The following is a 5,285-nucleotide window of genomic DNA, read 5'->3' as shown; positions in this document are numbered from 1 at the left end:
GGTTAGCGGCAGCGACGGCACAGCATAATCTGTGACCATCACATCAGTGGTAGATGATTTTTTTCGGTAAATTTTTTAAACTATTTTTATATGATTTAGTTAATTGACTAAATATTTCTTTATTCTTTGAAGTTGATCGTTTTTGTCAATTGACTATTCTGACTGTTTAAAAATTGACTGTCACTACCCGAATGAACAGGTTAAACCATTAATTTGAACCAGAATAACCTAGAATTAGGCCCTTCTTAGGCTCTATTCCCTTTTCAGTTTTCAAAACATTCAGTCAGAATTTAGAAGTACCTTTATTCTTTGCCACTCATAATATTGTTATTTTGATGAACCTAAGAGAAATTAGTACCAAAAAATTACTAGAGAATGACATTCAGTCCATCGTTAGAATTGTTAAGTCCAACTTAAATTTGAAGTAGATGCCTGCTCAAAATTGATGTCAATTCACAGGCGAAGATTGATATATAGGATTGGGGTATTTAACATTTTGAATTTTTATACATCTGTATACTTCTCCCACAAACAACTAATCGAAGGGTCAATAAATTCCATGTGTTAACAACTCCGACCTGTTGGATTAATTGCAGCTTCCCCATAAACTTTTCCACCCAATTTGAAAGCTTCTAGAGCATCAGCTACAATCCTATATATAAGTCCTTGGGGGCATGGCACTCGGATGGAAGGAGACGCAGAAGGGAAGATGAAGCAAGACGATCAAGGAAGAGAGGTACGGTACAGAGGCGTTAGGAAGAGACCTTGGGGCAAGTTCGCCGCCGAGATCCGCGATTCCACCAGAAACGGTGCGCGCTTGTGGCTGGGTACTTTCACTACTGCCGAAGAGGCGGCACGTGCTTATGACCGGGCAGCCTATGCAATCAGGGGTCCTTCCACCATTCTCAATTTCCCTACCCAATATCAATCCTCAATTCATAATGACTACCCATTTTCTCCGGCGTCGACGGGGTCATCGTCGTCTTCCTCCTCCTCTGCATTTGATAATGCAGAGAATTCGAAGGAGAGGTCCAATACTACTACTACTGGGCCGCATCCGCATGGGAAGCAAGTCGTCTTTGAAATTGAGTGTCTTGATGATAAGCTGTTAGAAGATCTTCTTGGTTGTGAGGGAAATAACAACAAATAGTGAACATGCACTTGTTTCCAACACAATAACTACGTACATCTTTCGGGGCTGAAAGCCGGAGGAGACTCAGCGCCCAGAATCCGAGATAGTTCCACTCTCCCTGTTATCACACGCTTTCTGTTCCCCATTTCATTTCATTTCTTTTTTTTTTATTTTTTTTAAGAAAAATCTGGGATTTTCATTGTAAGTTTGTAACTATATAATTTTGACAATTGGGTGAACTGATCAGGATGGTGTTCTGAACTTCGTTTGTTCGGGATCGATCATATACTGTAATCGACGTGAAATAATTAATAATATAACGTAGAAAGTTTTTGTCATTTTGTTTCTCTTTTCTTTTAATATTAAATCAACATCGATCAATGCTAGCTCTTGCTTGCAAGAAGGTTTGGTTTGTCAAAGATTTTAATTTCCAGTATTTTCACAACCGGGCGCACACAGAATTATTGTTAATTAATTACTTAAAAGTACACATTGAACAATAAGTTAGTAGAGATGTTAAGATGATGAAAAAATGGACAATAGTGGGATTTAACTGTAAAATATCATTATCGTTGAAGCTGGCCAAGATTCTTCTAGTTCTACATGCATATCGTGTCAAAAACTTAGACTAAAAACACATTTAATTAGCTGCATGTCTGGATGCAACTGTATGTAATCTGGTTGTAGCTTTGTTAATTTCCAAGAGTAGCAGATTAATTCATCATCCCTGCAATAAGGACACCTTTCTGGCTGCTAAGTTCTGAAATAAGCGCGCGTATAAAAATGAAGTCAGCTCATCAGGATTTCAATAAATGAAATTAAAAGATGATGACATTGAAGACTACAATCCATCTGCCAACTTTTCCACCACAAAAGAAGCTGGCACTGTGCATGGATTTAAAGAAGATAGAAAGCTAATTACTAATTCCTACTACAATCAAGTCATATGTATTGTAATGGATTTAAAGAGGGGAAAGTTACTCAAATAGTTTCTATCTATTTCTACTAGTTGTGTTTCACTTTTCCTAGATTTTGGATGTATAAAACTAGAAAGATAAGGGTTCGATATCTGAAAGACTTCAGACCAGTCAATTGGAATAAAAAACTTGATAGCCAATTAGGCATTATTTATCAAAACTCTTTCCATACCATATCTTTTCCCCTGAAACTTTCATGTGAAGAACGTTCACTTTGCTCCCAAAGATTCGGAGCCAATTGAAAAACACGTGTAGTGCAGAAATAAAGCTTTTTTGATGCATGAACCATTGGAAAACATATGGTTTCTTTAACCATTCATCCTCATTACAAAGTCGTGTTTACTAGACTTCTCTCTCTTCAAACCATTAATAAACATAAAATACAATGCAAGTACGTGTGCTTATACAAACCATCGGCTCACCAATTATATGGATGCCTAGTACTCTTAGAAGGTGTTCTTTAGCAACCATGAACACCTTTGTCAAAGCTCTACAAATAAGACATGGATAATGATGAGGGATAATTTTGCCCGTTCAATGACTTGATGGCATGTGGAGTGGTGCAATGACTTGGCGACATTTCAGCATTTTCGGACACCTCAATAGTCCTAGTCACATCGGGCACCTAAGGTCACTTAGCTAAGACCGGGCCTGAGCAGCTCGCCACACTCACCTACCTATTGAGGTGCCACATAGCCTCCATCTAAAAGCAAGTCAGCTGTCTTCGATCTCCTCGGATCACGACACACGTCATCGGATCTTATCTCTACCCCGCCCAAATCGGATGAACCTATATAAGCCTTATCAACTTACTCAGAGCCCATCTTCGGGTGCGGAATTGACTCCGGATTAGACAGGTCGGTGATCTCGGACATGCATTGTGAGGCCCATGGAAGCTTGTCTATATAAAGGCTTCGCCTCTAATCTCACAAGGTACACACGATTTAGCTCTCACATTCTACCATTCTAAACCTATCGGCTCTCTCAAACCTCCTTCGCTAACTTAAGCATCGGAGTGCCCACACTTTGTAAAGCACCCCGAGTCACTCTGAACTTCTTGCCTTGCAGTTCAACTCAACCATGTAGCTAGTCTGATGTTCGAGCTACCTTCCAGCAAGGAGTGACCAGATCATGCATCATCAATTGGTGTCGTCTGTGGGAACACACAACAAAAAGTTGTAGTCTCACATTGCTCTCTTATTTCTACTAATCCAATGACATCTTCAAGCAACAACCAGCCCACCAACAACAACCGGGTCACAAGGGGGCAAAACCAGCATGGAGCACATCCAGAAGTCTCTTCCGTGACCATTGGGCAGTTCACAATGCCCTTAACTTTGCTTGGCGTGCCAACAATGCCAAACCAAGCCTTCCCTCTACACCGAGTGAACATGCCTCTCCCTCCGGTCGAGCCATCAATGGTTCCTACTGGAATCGATTTCTGCCAGTTCCACGAATTGGTGTGGTACGTTCGCGGTATGAATCTCCAGGTGTAGACATGGGAGGAAAGGTTTGTTTCCTTCATGCAACAGCCATAGCAACAACAACCTCAATAGCAGCAATAGTAACAACAAAATCAGCTTCTAGGCGACCAACAGACCGACCATAGAAACCAAGACTAGGTCCCAAATGCACCTCGTCACATTGACAATCAGAACTAGGTCCCAGTTGAAGAACATAGTAGAGCCACGACACCATTAGGATAGAAGGCAACAGTACAACTAAGGTGTCGAGGAGAAGGCATCGTTGACGTGCACGTCACCACACTAGGAGAAGACACCTCGCTCCCACCAACAATGAGGAGGTAGACAGAAAAGGGGAGGTGAGCCAGGTCGTCACACTGCCAGCAACATCGCAGGTGACTTGCACCTCTCCACTGGTACCAAAGATCCTTACGGCCCCACGGCCCAAGGACTTCAAAGCCCCCAACCTGGAGTCTTACGATGGCACGACGGATCCTGTAGATCACATCGACAACTTCTAGGCCCTCATGTAGCTTCAAGGGGCAAATGATGTGAGCCTCTGCATGGCCTTTCCAAAAAGTTTTTGAGGTACAACTCGGATATGGTACTCAGGACTAGCCGTGGGCTCAATAAAGAGTTGGAACCAATTGCATATTTGTTCACAATGCACTTTGCCACCAGCAAGAGGTGCCCTAAGTTAGCAACCTACCTATTGAACATGGTTCAATGACCCAATGAGATGCTCCGAGACTACATCAAGAGGTTTAACTTGGAATGCCTCCAAATTCCCAACCTCAACCTAGTAGTTCAACTCACCATAGAAGTCAACAATGTTTGCCACCCTGGCTTGCACTAGGAAGTAGAGTTGAACCCTCTATCCACTATGGAGGAGTTCCTCCACCAGGCCAACAAGTTTACCAAGGCAAAGGAGGCATTGGGATCCCGGTTAGAGCTAACTGAGAAGAGGAAGTGTGTTGAAGAAGAAGCGAGGAGCAGCAAGCATTGGTGTAAGAGCAAGTCACCAAAGAGAAGCCAATCACCCTGTAGTAGGCGAAGCAGGTCGCCAAGAAGAAGGAGCAGGTTTCCACACCAAAGTTCCAGATTAGGCCGGTGATCCAAAACTCCTCTAGTCTAGAATTAGATTTACACCACCCTGAATGCAAAGAGGAGCGAGATATTGATGCAGATAAAGGATGACCGAGTATGTGAGATGGCCACCCAGAGTGAGAGGCGACCCTGCCAACTGCAACCTAAACAAGTACTGTCACTTCCATTGTGGCATATGCCATGATACAGAGAGTTGTAGAAATATGAAGGATGAGATCGATAAACTGATTTGTCGTGGTTATCTGAAGTAATTTATCAAGCACGATGACCAAATTTGACTTGCAGATCAGCCAAGAGAAGTGCTAGAGTCTAGCAAGAACTAGGACAGGGGTCAACCACATCAAGATCTACCACCACTAGAGAAGCCTATTCGCGGGGTGCTTAACATGATCATCGGAGGTTTGATTGTGGAAAGTTGAACTAATGTGGCAGGGAGGAACTCAGTTCGGAAGCTCAAGCACGAAGATGAAAACCCGTCGAAGCACCCTCATGTGGAGGAAGTCATTTACTTCATCAAGGATGACACTCGTGGGATCCAGTATCCGAATGATGATGCCCTCATTGTCAAGATGATAATTAATGACTTTGAGGTAAAGCGGATTTTGG

The 5,285-nt window shown here is 42.6% G+C and overlaps 1 pseudogene; it reads left to right on the top strand.

Annotated features, from left to right (window-relative positions):
* The first annotated feature begins 519 nt into the window (after window positions 1-519).
* Window positions 520-1,429, top strand: LOC104610033 (ethylene-responsive transcription factor ERF098 pseudogene; annotated as a pseudogene).
* Window positions 1,430-5,285: the final 3,856 nt, after the last annotated feature.

This window comes from Nelumbo nucifera, chromosome 1 (assembly GCF_055504915.1).
Source record: "Nelumbo nucifera cultivar China Antique chromosome 1, China Antique-T2T, whole genome shotgun sequence".
In the NCBI taxonomy this organism is placed as follows: Eukaryota; Viridiplantae; Streptophyta; class Magnoliopsida; order Proteales; family Nelumbonaceae; genus Nelumbo; species Nelumbo nucifera.
This window is presented reverse-complemented; position numbering and strand designations above follow the sequence as displayed.